Genomic DNA, 15,670 nt, shown 5'->3' with positions numbered 1-15,670 from the left:
TCTAGTTATAGGTAATTTCAGCAAATATGTACAGTATTTGAATCTACATTTTGGTCTGTTGCAGGTCAGTGTCTCAAGTGTCCCCCTCAAAATGATCTCAGATGAACTACTAAGTGAAACACCTGCGTTTGCCCTCTGCTGGCGGCATTGCTTCCATTCTGGACCATGCAATCTGTTTCCAGGGTTGAAGTACTCAAGACCATTCTTTACCCCCAAAATACTGATTTTCCTTATGGTCATATTTTTCCATGTCTCATGGGATACAAAATATTTTTGCTAAGAACTCAGAGTAGCACAATGTTGGGAAAGGACTGACATGCTACATCTAAAAAATATCCAAATATCTAAAATATATTACCTCATCCACCTTATCACCCTACAGCTCTGTAAAATTCCACTCTGTCACACAGTTAATTGAGGGAAATGGACCATACTAGTCAGCAGTTGAGTGTAAAGTTGTATGAAAAAGTTGTATTTGGAATACATGTAAAAAGGAGCCATTCCTTTAGCAAGCGGTACCTGATAGGTCTGTCGCATCTTGGGCACATTTTTAATATGCGTGATTTCAGCTTTACTTAGTCGGCAAAAACAAAAAAAAAGAAAAAGAGAAAAATAACAATTTAAATAAAGTTTCTGTAGTGCGGGCGATTCCACCCACCATTACACTCAATGTCATTTTGACTATACGCGATTTTCGCTTTAGATGCTGACTGCGGAACGTAACCCCAGCGTAAAATGAGACAGACCTGTAGCTGTATCACACAATGCCAATAAAGAGAGAGAAACAGAGTGCAAGAGAGAGAGAGAATGTTATCAATTAGCACAAGAAGTTATTGGATATAAGCTGGGAGATAAAGTAACCCATATAAATAACGAAGTGTCCCACATGGAATAATTCAACATTTAACAGCCCAAAGGTTTTGACAAGGAAGTTAGTCCCATTTGACTTAAGTGCTGTGATTGTGCAAGACTTAATCTGCCCCAAAACTTGGTGTCAAAGAAAAAAAAAGAGGGGGGAAAGCACGTACTGGAAAAGTGACTTCAAAACATCGAAGCCAAGCGAAAGGGAAAGGAAAGAATTATTTTGATAAAACGAAGTGCACAAAAAGGCAAGTCTATAAATTAAAACAGAGGACGTTCTAACAGTTTCTGAGATAGCTACAGCTAGCTTGGTCAGAAATTGCTGATTTAACTCAAAATATAGTGAAAGTGGGCAATCAAGATTTTTGTGACACTACATTTTCTACTTTGTTAAAGGCTTCATACAGTTTACAGATTTGACTTGTTATGGATATAATGCTTGCTTTCTGTAAAGTTCAAAGCAAATGCAAGCTGAGACCAATTTAAAAAAGTGTAAATATTTCTTCAAGCAATGCCTTGTTAAAAAAATATAAAACACTGAAATGCTTAGCAAATGAAGGTGTAGTGTGCTAAGCAGTTATTCAATACACAAATTGCTTTCTGTTTTTGGACCCCGTTTTAGACACACATGGAACAAATGGTTCTTTGTTCTGCTCTAAACAGTTACAGATAACACTGATCTACAATTTTTGAGAAGTCGTCTGCTTCAGAGATAAAATGTGCTGTTTATTATGTATTTTGATGTGCTGAGTTCAAATATGACAAAACAACTGATTGGCTAGAGTTTCTAAGATATTTAAGTTTTTACATTTTATGTCTATGTATATTGTGTAGATAGAGTTTTAATCATAAATTGTAAACCTAGGTCTTTTCATGTGTTTATGGTTGCTTTACATGATAATATTTCACCTGTCCTGTTTATGGAACACTTTCAAAATCAGCAAAAGGGTTATATAAATAAAGTTTATTATGAAACAAAAGGCAAAAAACTATTAGGTACATAGTTTAGTCCTATTCAGTGTCTACTCGGCGCTTCTTGGCTTGTCTCTTGTATTCATTAAATGGAGCATCTCTTGTCACTGTCCAGCAATAGTCTGCAAGCATTGATGGGCTCCATTTGCCCTGATAGCGTTTCTACATTGTTGCAATGTCCTGGTGAAATCGCTCGCCGTGCTCGTCGCTCACTGCTCCGCAGTTCGGTGGAAAAAAAAATCTATATGAGAGTGCAAAAAATGTATCTTTAGTGACATGTTGCAACCAAGGCTTTTGTATTCATTGAGGAGGTTTACCACCAACAACCTGTAGTTGTCTGCCTTGTTGTTTCCGAGAAAATTTATTGCCACTAACTGGAAGGCTTTCCATGCCGTCTTTTCCTTGCCATGCAGTGCATGGTCAATGCATCATCTCGAAGAAGTTCACGAATCTGAGGACCAACAAAGACACCTTCCTTTATCTTAGCTTCACTTAACCTTGGAAATTTTCCACGGAGGTACTTGAAAGCTGCATGTGTTTTGTCAATGGCCTTGACAAAGTTCTTCATCAGACCCAGCTTGTAAGGGTGATAAAATCTTCCTTGATTCAACAAGTGGTGGATGCTGAACACTTTTCCTCCCAGGCTGCAATGACTATCAGAGTGGCCAATCTTTCTTGATGTAGTGGGAATCTCTTGCACGACTATCCCATTCGCAGAGAAAACAGCAGTACTTTGTGTATCCAGTCTGCAGACCAAGCAAGAGAGCAACAACCTTCAAATCGCCACAAAGCTGCCACTGATGTTGGTCGTAGTTTATGCACCTCAAAAGTTGTTTCATGTTGTCGTAGGTTTCCTTCATATGGACTGCATGACCAACTGGAATTGATGGCAAAACATTGCCATTATGCAGTAAAACAGCTTTAAGACTCGTCTTCGATGAATCAGTGAACAGTCTCCATCATCTGGATCGTGAACGACGTTGAGGGCTGCCATCACACCATCGATGTTGTTGCAGGCTACAAGATCACCTTCCATGAAGAAGAATGGAACAAGATCCTTTTGACAGTCACGGAACATGAAAAACCTAACATCACCTGCCAGGAGATTCCACTGCTTTAGTCTGGAGCCCAACAGCTCTGCCTTACTCTTGGGTAGTTCTAAATCCCTGACAAGGTCATTCAATTCACCTTGTGTTATGAGGTGTGGTTCAGAGGAGGATGATGGGAGAAAATGTGGGTCCTGTGACATTGATGGTTCAGGACCAGAAGTTTCATCCTCTTCTTCTTCCTCGTCTGACTCAAGTGAGAATGATTCTGGTGCATCAGGAACCGGCAGTCCTTCTCCGTGGGGTACTGGGCGTATAGCTGATGGAATGTTTGGACAATGCACAGTCCACTTTTTCTTCTTTGACATACCTTTCCCAGCTGGAGACACCATGCAGAAGTAACAGTTGCTGGTATGATCTGTTGGCTCTCTCCAAATCATTGGCACTGCAAAAGGAATAGATTTCCTTTTCCTGTTCAACCACTGGCGAAGATTTGTTGCACAAGTGTTGCAGCATATGTGTGGGGCCCACCTCTTGTCCTGATCTCCAATTTTGCAGCCAAAATAAAGGTGATAGGCTTTCTTAACCATAGTGGTTATACTGCGCTTTTGTGATGCAAAAGTCACTTCACCACAAACATAGCAGAAGTTATCTGCACTGTTCACACAAGTACGAAGCATCTCTGCTCACTTTGGCTAAACAGAAATGTGTCCCTTTGCAAAATCAAACACTGACAAATAAGAGAGCACGACACTGTATGATTTCTAGCGCGGATATAGGGCAATTTGTTCAGCAGAGTGATGTAAGCTTCGTTATGATTGCATCATCCATGATTTCTAGGAATAACATGATGCAATTCATATCATGTATGACGCAATACCAGCTTCAGATTGCATCATTCATTGTTTTGCCTAAAAAGCAAGTACTGTCCAAACCTAGTCATAGATTTATTCATAGATCCAGTCTTAGATGTATTTTAGTCATTTCTGGTTTAAATTGAGATCCCTTCCCTTTATAACTCACTTATCCTCTGCCATTCCCAAGTCAAGGGTCGTATATACTGATCCAATAGCATATCTTGAAAACTAGAGCCAATCAACAATTTTAAGCATCATTTTCGTTCTCAGTGACTCAGAATTAGTAAAGTTTGACTACATTTATTTCAGAAGCATTTTGGCTGTAGAGCAGTGTAATCAGAAATGTTATCCCTGCTTGCTTTTTAAACTACTACAAGTACTTGGCTGGAAAGACAGATCATTACATACAATTTTTATCATTAGGTTTCATCTTAAGATATGAGGCGCCTCAACTCACATTTCTTATATGAAGTTTTTTCCAAATATTATCATAAGAATGAATCAGTATTTTTCATACAATTCTTCTACAATGCAGGATCACTGTACATAATTAGCCCGAGCAAACATTTAATATTTATTGCCATTTCAGCTCAGATACAACTTAAGCCATAAGAAGTAGGAGGAACAATTGCCCAACCAAGGACCGCATTGGTAACTTGACAGTAGACAGACAGCCAAAATCAATAGCTAGAGCAGGCTGCAGCAGGGGGATGTTTAAATGAAGAGGAAGCACTGGATGCTGAGATCTATAATCTCTATAGTCTACATTTCAGTATTAAAAGGAAGTAGCGGCTGTGGGCCATATATTAACCAATGAATGAACCATTCACTGATCACCTTAAATCTAAGCAAATTAACATCTCAATTAAAGAGTATTTTGAATATTGCAAAGAATGTTTAAAATCTAAATTACAGCTATACTAAGCCCTAGAGAAAGAAATTTTTTTCTCAGACTGTTCCCTGGGCTTCTGATTTTGACATCTGCTTTTTGGTTCCCTATTGGGTTTTTTTTATTAAATTATTATGTTATTATATTTGTATTGTAAGTTTGAATCCAAGCAGAGCCCTAGTATTGTACCACTCTATCTAGCTACCTCAGCCAACCTGGGTGATTTTATCTTGCCTTCTGCTAGCCCAGTACTCTATAGCAAGTGGTGTCCTTGGGGATGTGTCATAAGAACATAAGAATGGCCGTACTGGGTCAGAACAAAGGTCCATCCTCTATCATATCCCTCCTTAGTCTCCTCTTTTCCAAGCTGAAAAGTCCTAGCCTCTTTAATCTCTCCTCATATGGGACCCGTTCCAAACCCCTAATCATTTTAGTTGCCCTTCTCTGAACCCTTTCTAATGCCAGTATATCTTTTTTGAGATGAGGAGGCCACATCTGTACGCAGTATTCAAGATGTGGGCATACCATGGATTTATATAAGGGCAATAAGATAGTCTCCGTCTTATTCTCTATCCCCTTTTTAATGATTCCTAACATCCTGTTTGCTTTTTTGACTGCCGCTGCACACTGCGTGGACATCTTCAGAGAACTATCCATAATGACTCCAAGATCTTTTTCCTGATTAGTTGTAGCTAAATTAGCCCCCATCATATTGTATGTATAGTTGGGTTATTTTTCCCAATGTGCATTACTTTACATTTATCCACATTAAATTTCATTTGCCATTTTGCTGCCTAACACTTAGTTTTGTGAGATCTTTTTGAAGTTCTTCACAGTCTGCTTTGGTCTTAACTATCTTGAGCAGTTTGCAAACTTTGACATCTCACTGTTTATCCCTTTCTCCAGATCATTTATGAATAAATTGAATAGGATTGGTCCTAGGACTGACCCTTGGGGAACACCAATAGTTACCCCTCTCCATTCTGAAAATTTACCATTTATTGCTACCCTGTGTTCTCAGTCTTTTAACCAGCTCTCAATCCATGAAAGGATCTTCCCTCTTATCCCATGACAGCTTAATTTACATAAGAGCCTTTGGTGAGGGACCTTGTCAAAAGCTTTCTGGAAATCTAAGTACACTATGTCCACTGGATCCCCCTTGTCCACATGTCATAATCACAAAATGCCAAAGAGAAAACAGATAAGAATTACTAACCAGTGAGTGCTAGGAAGGTTTGGGACAGGGACTGGGAGTTCTGTTACCAATAAAGGGAGTTCATATACTGTGGTAATTTTTTCAGAAGGTAGATCACTAATTATGGCTCTAATCCTAACAGAGGGAAACATGTGGATGGACCCTTATGCATAACCAAATACCTCTGTTACTCTGCCCACTGTACAGAGGAAGATAAAGTAAAATGCTCCAAGTATGTCAGCACTCATTTAATTGTGCCTCCAAGAAAGGTGGCTAATTAACTGAATACTTCTACTCCTGCTGAAGTATCAATCTCTACGCTAACTACAAATATACTGCAAGCCCCCAAAATAAACCTTCTCATGGGACACTCTCCCAATTTATCAGTCCTTAACTCTCCAGCAGTTATAATTGCTGCAAGGAATATGAAAACAGTAACAGAACAGAGTGAAGAGGGATACAATTAACATAAGCTTGTTTTAATATGGCGGGTGCAGTTACCTGATTATGCCTATCCTGCTTCCATTTTGTATCCAAGGTCTTTATTTCCTCAATCTCTCCCTCTACTTAAAGCCCTCATTGCTCGCCCAAGGAAGACAGACACCAAACAGTTGTGCATGATGCAGACAAGTGCTTTTAGCTGGTTAAAATACCCTCAAACTTTGAGAAGCTTTTCACTGGTTCATGGCTAGCCCTAAGCATCACTGCTTGAAGACTAATGTTTTACACTACCATGACAAAAAACACATTTTCAGAACCACTGTACTTCAGAATGTCATTTACAGCAGGCAGGTTTTTACATCCTCAAAGAACAAAGTATGTATTTGGGGTGTGGGGGAGGAGAATACCAGCTTGTTTTAAAAATCACAGCTGACACTTATAAAGACTAGCAATAGACTGATTTAACTGAGAAATATTTAGGGGACTAGATCACTTAGTACATGAATTGTTGTGCTTTCACCTCTGGGAATCCAAATCCAATTGTTGCCATGGTGCCTGAATATATATTTTAATGAGATAACTAGTGAAGTGTCCTAAAGGTTTGGTAGTGCCCTCTCAGCTTAGAAGTAACTACAGATAAGCATGTGTGAAGCTCATGAAGACTCAAGGACCAAAACTGTAATATTACTCTGATCTGACTTTAATCTTTTTTAAAAAATGAAGGTATTTCATAATTTGAGTAACCATGTATCACTGTTATCCCCCAAAAAGCTAATCAATTTTGGTCTCATATTTGTGCTTGTTTTTTGTACTGTGGCAACAATTTGCATGTGGTCATTAAGAATCTAAATCAGTATATAATTTTGTCAGAACAACACGCAGAAGCAAAACATCAGATCTGACAGAAGAATGGTAAGATTGTTGTATTTCAGTTTTTGAATTAGCCACTTCTCAGAGGCAAAGGCTTCCAAAATAAGATGTGCTATGTTTAACTTTTGTGCTAGAACTTGTATCCCTAAAATAGTCTACAGGTGACATCAAGAGTCACCATTCCTTCTACTAGGTTACATTCCAATATGCTTTTGGATGAACAGGTTCTAGAATGGGGAGTCATGCAGGTGAAAATTAAACTAAACTATTAGGAATGAAGCTGGAGGTTGACCTGAGACACAGAATATTCAGGATGGCTTTCTGCTCAGAAAGCAAGCTCTGAAAAAAAGAGATTTAGCAGTAAGCATCACTGCTTGAAGACTGATTAATGCTTCATCAGTGTGACAAAAAATGACTCCACAGATCCATTTTTACCAACACTGGTTTCTAAAAAAACCAGTTACAGCAGGAAGATTTTTACACTCAAAGAATAGTGTATGGGAAGAGGAAAGCAGGTGGTGGGGAGAATACCTTCTTGTTCTCAATCACAGCTGATGTGTTTACTTAATTCATTTCTAAGAAGCCTGTCCATGATTGCTTTTTACAGACCAATCCAGTACGTACAGGAGAGGAAAAAAACCTGTCTGTGGCACTGCTAAAGATGGCATATTTGAAATGTATACTATGCTGCTAGCATTCACCTTAGGGCACTTCAGAGACTGTTAGGGCGCAAGATGTCTGTGATATTAAGAGGACTGAGCTAACAGAGAAGGGCTCATATTAACTCTTCGAAACAAGCCTTCAGAATTGTGAAGCACAAGCATTTTGGTTTAAAACTGACACATTGTTCTGAAGGCATAGGTAGTCAGAGTACTTATCAGGAAAGGTGGCACCAAGCTTCTACAATGTACACTAAATTTATGAACATGAAGTCAGAAAAACCTTCATTTAGAAAGTATCAAAGCAACCCTAACATCACATCAATGACAGAGCTCTTAAATTTTTTAAGCTAGTTTAGTTGTTTTGAGTTAAACATTTATTTTATTAATAGAAAAAAACACAGACCACCATGAACAGAAATGGGAGAGTCATGAAAAGTTGATATGAATGTGATGAGAGGAGGCACTAGCAAACCCTGATAAAAGGGCCATGTTGACCTACACATGGTCCTCTTCCCTATAATATCGGATTGCCTGATGAAAACCAAAGATGTTTAAAGAGAGAAACAGATATGCAGAGCTAAGAAGATGACCACAGATCATTAGCTAACCACACCATCCAGATGTGTTCTTATGTAAGGAAAAAGAACAGGAGTACTTGTGGCACCTTAGAGACTAACAAATTTATTAGAGCATAAGCTTTCGTGGGCTACAGCCCACTTCTTCGGATGCGTATAGAGTGGAACATATCTATATCCACTATCTGAAGAAGTGCGCTATAGCCCACGAAAGCTTATGCTCTAATAAATTTGTTAGTCTCTAAGGTGCCACAAGTACTCCTGTTCTTTTTGCGGATACAGACTAACACGGCTACTAATCTTAAACCTATGTAAGGAAAGAGTCAGTAGTTCTAGTCTGAACCAAACCTTGTGCAAATGTGTTGTACTAACATTCTCCACTGGCCACTGAATTGCAATCCTAATCTGCTATTGGATTCCTGAACTTGAGCTGTCAAGTATGATGAGAAGTTCCATGGTTGATTTGTGATGTGGTCAAAGGATCACTTGAAGATAAATATGAGACCACCAAATTCAGTCCAATTTGAGTCATACATAACATGAGCTTCATCGTTATCAACTGGAGTTCAGGGGATATATGCACACAAACTACTACTACAAAAAAAATCATGATGGGTAATCTGCTCAGGTGACAATCAAGACAGGCATTTGTCAGAGCTGTGTGGGAAAGTGCATAATGCTGGCCACATTATGATGGCTCTAATTCACCCAAAAATGAAGTTTCAAAGAGATTTGCATGTAATATCAAGCAATTACAGATACTTCCAGAGAGCAGTTTTATGTCAGTGATAACTTTTAAAAACTTGGTATAAATTAATAGATGTGCATCAACCATATAAACTTCATGCCTAATTTGCAGGGTTGATGTATTCAATCACATTTAATGAACCAAAGCAATAATGTCATAATGCCAATGTAAATCGTGTTTTAAATAGAAAAGTTTTTAAACTTGTTCTTCCAGGGAAAAAATTGTATTATAGAATAGAAGCGAAGCTATATTATTGATCTAACAGTTACCAGGGGAAACCTAAAGCTGAATTATATTTGGCTTAGAATTCTAGTTAAAAAAAATATTTGCAAACCAACCAGAAGCTAAGGACAACAGAAGCATACACAGAATTCTAAAAAGTCAGTTACGTTCCCTGGCATCACATTGGATCATAACCTCACTCTAGTGGACAAACAATTAATTTTGACAGTGACTGGTGGTGAACATTTTTTCATCACAATCTAGTTTTCCCCACTAAAGACTTAATTGTGTTAGTGCCTAATATAGTTCTTGCTGAAAACAATCTTCTAAGCATTTCTTATTCACTGTAGAGCCTCCAAGTGACATGAGATGGTTTCTCGTCACCACTAGATTACTCATGATCTATCATTATACTGCCTGTTCTGACAGAAAACAAAACAAAAACAAAAAAGTCACTTACAACACTCTGCTGCAGTTTTCCTCTTTGTACTATTTTTTCCCTTTCCCTTGCTAAAATCAATCAACTTATTTTTTTGGACAACAGGAACCAAGACAAGATGTTGAAAAACTCCTGCCGTCTTTTTCTATCATGACAAGCTTTCCCCAAATCGTTACAATGCCAGCTACTGTAGAACTCTGACAAGCACTTGGGGTCAGAATTAATGGCATGCATCAAGACAAGTTGTTTTTTCTTGTTATATAATATAAAAATAGCCAGTAGATTTAGAACTCTGAGTCTCACCTATCTCTACTGTGATAGCGTAAAGCTGTAGGAGATTCAGGCATGGACTAACAAATTATATGTAATGACCCTACAGCTTCCTTTATTCTTCACTCAATCAGTGCAACAACAGGTTATAAAAATACTTACTAAAGGCTAATTTTATAATTCCTGATTTACAGATCTTTGGTATCAACAATGTCATGAAGTTTCTTGAAGAAGAAGACCCCCCCGAATTCTTTGTTGTAGGAATGACTCCACTACTTCTCAGAGAGAAAAGCTAGAAGAATACAGTTAGGAACCTGCTCTTCTGTAGAAAATGCACTAACCACTAATAAAGTCATTTTAATTATCAAGAAAAAAATATAACTTTTGCTTCTAAATTTCTTACTGCACCTAAGAGAAAAACTACAGATTGTTTAAACCCCAATCCTGCAAATACTTACACCTATGCTCAACTTTATGCAAAGTGAATAATCCCACTGAACTAAGCAATGAGTTCAGTGAGACTATTCACTTACAGAAGTATCTGCAGGATCAGGGGCAGACTTCTCACTCTCCAACATTTAATCTTTAACATTGCCTTTTTTGGCAAAAAGGGAAATGAGAATAGAAACTGAAAGAGCTCAGGAACAGACTAAGAGTTGCACAGGTATATTGACAATGCAAGTGGTGTCATTTCCAAAATGACTTGCTTACCTCCAACAATTTTTTAATACTATGAATCCCCAAAGATATTTCATAATATAAAATGTTCTGTAAAAGAATTTCACCAGCTATCAGCTCTTCCCTACTTAGATCAACATGGGTATAAGCAAGGTAGTATTATATGGGCAATTATAAACTAGAAAGACAAATTTAATCATTGGACAAAATTCTAATCTCACTTGCACCAGTGTAAATCCAGCATAATACCATTACAATCATCGGAATTACTCAAGTTATACCCATATAAAACAGAACAGAATTTGGCCCTTTGTGCTAGGATTCAGAAGATAAATGAAGAGCTTAAAAATAATATTACATAAGCTTTTCTGTCACAGAAAGATATATCTTTAATTTACTAAATCAAGTTAACCATTAAGCTATGATAAAGTAGTAAATTTTTGTCAGATAGCACTCAAAAATTAGCTTTAAGTTTTTATTTTCAGAAAAAACTATAAATAGCTGTCATCACAGCACTGGTTGTGGGTTTTTTGTTTGTTTGTTTGTTTGAATTGCCTCTAGAAGATCTTGTTACTCACTGAACATAAAAATAAACATTTTTCTTTAACGTTTACACCAAATCACCCAAAGAGCAATCAGCCTCTGGTTCAAAACAACATGAAGAATTTGTGTGACACTTATTTCATGCTGGATGTCTAAGTCACAAATCTCACCTCAGAATGTTATATTTTCTTAGCCTATGAAAAGCAATAGTTTATGCCAAAGTTCTTCACACCTGGTTAGTCATACAAAATAAACTTCAAAACATGTCAGGAGTTTGTTACTTATTTGAAAAGGTGACTTTTTAGATGTTTTGTATTAGGAACACTGAATTTTGAAATTAACAGGTTTAAATTCAAAGACAGATAAATTCATATATGCAACACTACCTTACAGTTCTAATGTGCTGCTGCTAACTCACCAATGATTTTATACATACAGTTTGTGGATAGTGTCAGGTGATTTTCCTAGAATGAATTTTTATATTTTACTCAGATTTGTATTATGTAACAATAAAAGCTGTCACATCAACCATGAACTCATTAACACCTCCATAGCACCCAATAACAGACAAACGTTTTTCCTCAGATATGCAGTCAAATGTGCCCTGCTCCTGTTCAGTTACCAATGCTGCATTACAGTGCCATTACCACACCCTCTGTGCCAAGAAAAAAAAAAAAGCAAAAAAAGAAGCCTCCTTTTGTCCTTGAGCTCAAGAAGCACTTGCACTAAACAACCTGTTAAAGGCATCACCTGTCCCCCTCAATGCTCTCAATTGTCATATTTTCCCCAGAAACAGCAATTTTTAATATTTTTGAGCAAATGAAACTGTCCTTGCTGCCACTTTGACAAAAAAGGAACAAGGAAATAACTGCTAGTATTTTATTTTAAATGTTGTAGGAGCATCACTTTACTCACAGTGAAGCCTACAGTATTGTGGAAAGGAAGCAAATCTGGCCTTACAATCACTGTAGATAAGCAAGGGGAGGGAGAGGAGAAAAAAAATAATACATTTGTGCTCTAAATCCCTATTGGAGTTTCCTCTCCTGCTCTCTTTAACTCCATAAGAAAGAGTCAAGCTGTGCAGGCACTAATTCTGTTAATGTTCTGATTAGCTTGGAGGGAGGAGGGGAGAGAAAGCCCTAGATTTTTTTGCTTACTAATATCCAATTGCAGGGTTTATAGCCTATTTAAAAAAAAGTGTGTGGAGTCGGGGGGCACGGCACTGTGTTTAGGATCAGAGAGACACGGCTTCCCTTCCCCAAAACCTTTGGTCCATGCCATTGAGAAACCTGACCTGCCACTGACAACAGCACTGGCTATGCAATAGCACCAAACATTTGCCAAGTTTTTTTAGCCTTCTGCTCCCACTTGCTTCACACTGCGAGAACTATTGCACAGTGAGCCTTCATTTCTGCCCTGCGTGTGGGAATTCCCCCTCCTCCTGCTTTGACTTTGAAGGAAGAGAAGTGACAACAGAATGGAGAGTAGAGGACTTTCCCAGGGATGAAAATGGAGCTGCAGGCTCTGGTGCATTACACCGTAGCCCAGTGAGGTCCACACAGGTATGGCTGTCTGTTTCCTACAAACACACCCGCACTATAGATCACACTAGTCTTCCAGATGGGGATGCCAGCCCTGCGCCCCCAACCCTGCTCCCCTCTTCGTTGGCAGAAGGCTGGGCGAGCCTGCATCCCTGCTTTGCTGCTGCAGCGGAGTTTGGGGGGGGGGGAGGGGGGAAGGGGGGGGGGGGGGTCGCTCTGCTCTCTAGGGAGGAGAACAGGCCACTCCCAGTGCACATGAAGCCGGAGGCTTTCGAAGGAGGAGGTTACATAGAAATGGGGGAGAAGCACGAAAATTAGGCCCCTTCTGCCCCATAAACCCCCCGGTCACTCACCTCCTGCTACAGCAGCGCCTGCTCCTTTGTCTGGCTTCCCCTCGCCTCCCCTCGGCACCTCCGTCTCCCGCCGGGTGCCCGCAGCGCTGGGGAGGATGGAGATGAGATCAGTGCGGGAGGCTGCTGAGCCCGGGCGATCACATGGAGCGGGCGGGGGCCGCGCCCACTCCCCTCCCCGGCTGCCCTGGCTCTCGGGCGGCGGCGGGCGCTGGGTGCTGGCGGCGAGGGATGCGGCACGAGCAGCGCCTGGCTAGAGGGATTTTCCGTCGCCCTGCCTGGGAGCCGGGGTGGAGAGGCGAAGATGGCGACCTCGGTGCTGCTGCGGGAAGGGAAAGATCTCCCCAGGCCGGCCCGCTCAGCTCCCGGCTGCTGCACCCGCTGCCGGCTCGGCGAGTAGGGGAGGGGACAAAGGAGGCCGGGCTGCCGCTGCCCGCCAGCCCCGTGCGCAGCCCCGCTCCTCCTCCGCACTTTCAAACAGCCGCCAGAGCCGCCCGGGTGCGCCCGGGAGAACGCAGGCAGCCGGCGGGGGGCGCCCCCTGGCGCCTGGTCTGCAGCGCCCGGCGGGGAGAGCTCCCGGGCGCCCGCGGCCAGGGCGTCCCCGGCGGGAGGTCTCAGGCGCCCAGAAAGCGGAGCTGGGCTCACCAGCCAGTCCCACAGACCTGGCGGCGCAACCTTGGCCCCGGAGTCTGTTCTCCAGGCCCGGGTCCGCGGGGGATTACTGCACAGCCTCAGGCACCCTGCCATCCCCACCCAGCCTCTCTGGCAGCCTTGGCACAGCGGCCGGAGCACTGTAGGGATCAGTAATGGGGGCATGTCCCCATCCTCAGGGATTAGCAGTCTTGGAACCCTGTTCTGATCCCATTGACTTCAATGGGACAACTCAGGAGAGTAGGGGTAGCAGGACTGGGCACTCTGTTATGGTCCTAAAGAGGAGCTCTGTGTAAGCTGGAAAGCTTCTCTCTGTCACCAACAGAAGTTGGTCTAGTAAAAGATATTACCTCACCCACCTCGTCTCTCCAATATCCTGGGACCAACACAGTTTACAACTACACTGCAATCCTATATTCATTTATGTTCATCCTACATTTTCCTTTGAATTTCCAGCTGTCTGAAAAACAACAGGACACTCTGGTGGTTTCCTGATATACAACCAGTTTTCTTTCTGTGAAAATGTTTTCATAAAAAAATATTTAACAGGGCACCTGATAATCAAGGAAATAGCTCTGAGTGCATCTTTTAGAGTATGTGAAATGCTATTTACTTTCTGCCACAGCAGTGGGGGTCTCCTGTTCCCTTCTTCTGTGAGAGGAAAATTTGACACATGGTGTTTGTTGCAGAAATACCGGAGCTCCCATGAAACATAGTCTAAAAGGACTTAATTGTCTTCCTGCATTTGTCAGTCCTGTTTCCCTCTTTGCTTTACAAGACCTTGATTCTGAGAGGTACTGCACACCCTCCACTCCCATTAAAGTCAATGGGAACTGAGAGCACTCGGTGCCTTTCAACAGATGATCAGAATCTCACAGGGTCAGGGCTGCAACAAAATTCCCAGATGCCCTGGATTCTTAAATTAGGTTCAGGTTCTGAGCACCTTTAACTGCTGACTGCCTCACAGGATGGGGCCCTTAATCAGCGATGGCAATAGCAGCCTGATCTTACAAGCGGCTGACTGCCTCTTGTACATCCTCAATTCCCATGGATTCAAAGGGATGTGAGCTGCTTAGCACTGTGCATGGGGCACTCCCCTCCTTGTAGATTTGGCCCTATCTGAACAAGGAGAAAAGGCTGAGCTTTCACTCCACTGCGCTGAAAACTACAAGTATGGAGTAGAACATAAAACATGACTGATGTACAGGGTTAGATCTTCCTCATCAGTTGGCAAGGGTGGTAACTGTCCATTAGTTTCCAGCTCTCCCCATTAAGAAAAGCGGTAATCCTTCTTGTACCAGGTCACATATACCCAACTTTATGGATCATATATAGTTCACTTTATGAACAAAAATGGACAATGTCACAATACAAAAGAATTTTCAATAAACTGCATTTGAACAGTATCATACAGCTGAATGGTGGGAGTCTTTTCTACAGTGGAAAGTTTCTTTATCTATACCACCTAGAACAGAAGGTTATAAAGCAGTCTAGGTAAGGGAGCATACAAAAGACGGTATCTAAACATTTAGAAAATGGTCTTTATTTTGAATGCACATAAATAATTCCAAATTTTATACACAGTAGTAATACAGGTTTAAAGTTCTTCATATATCCTAAATCACTCTGAAAAGCAACTGTTAATGAAACACAATAGTCTATCTTAACAGTGTTTTCCACTGATTTTTCTTGTCTTTTTGCCTGTTTTTCTCTCTTGCTGTTGAACATTTTTCTGTGTTCTTTCTATTTACACTTTATTTGTATCTGCAATAAAAATATTAAAAAATTGTTGAATCCAGAACAACTGAGTCCCAGTCCAGTAGTCTAACCATAAGATCATTGTATTTCTTAGATTTTAAA

At 40.6% G+C, this 15,670-nt stretch overlaps 1 protein-coding gene across 1 annotated transcript in view; it reads right to left on the bottom strand.

Moving 5' to 3' along the window:
- Window positions 1-13,632, bottom strand: part of CDC42SE2 (CDC42 small effector 2) — a 113,581-nt gene extending 99,949 nt beyond the window's left edge. The window contains exon 1 of the mRNA XM_034774269.1: window positions 13,163-13,632. The gene's annotated coding sequence lies outside the window, so the exon portion shown is untranslated. The remainder of the gene's footprint in view (window positions 1-13,162) is intronic.
- Between the last annotated feature and the right edge of the window lie 2,038 nt (window positions 13,633-15,670).

The sequence above is a fragment of the Trachemys scripta genome, chromosome 6 (genome assembly GCF_013100865.1).
Source record: "Trachemys scripta elegans isolate TJP31775 chromosome 6, CAS_Tse_1.0, whole genome shotgun sequence".
Taxonomy (NCBI): Eukaryota; Metazoa; Chordata; order Testudines; family Emydidae; genus Trachemys; species Trachemys scripta.
The sequence above is the reverse complement of the archived record's forward strand: the minus strand, read 5'-3'. Positions and strand labels throughout refer to the sequence as shown.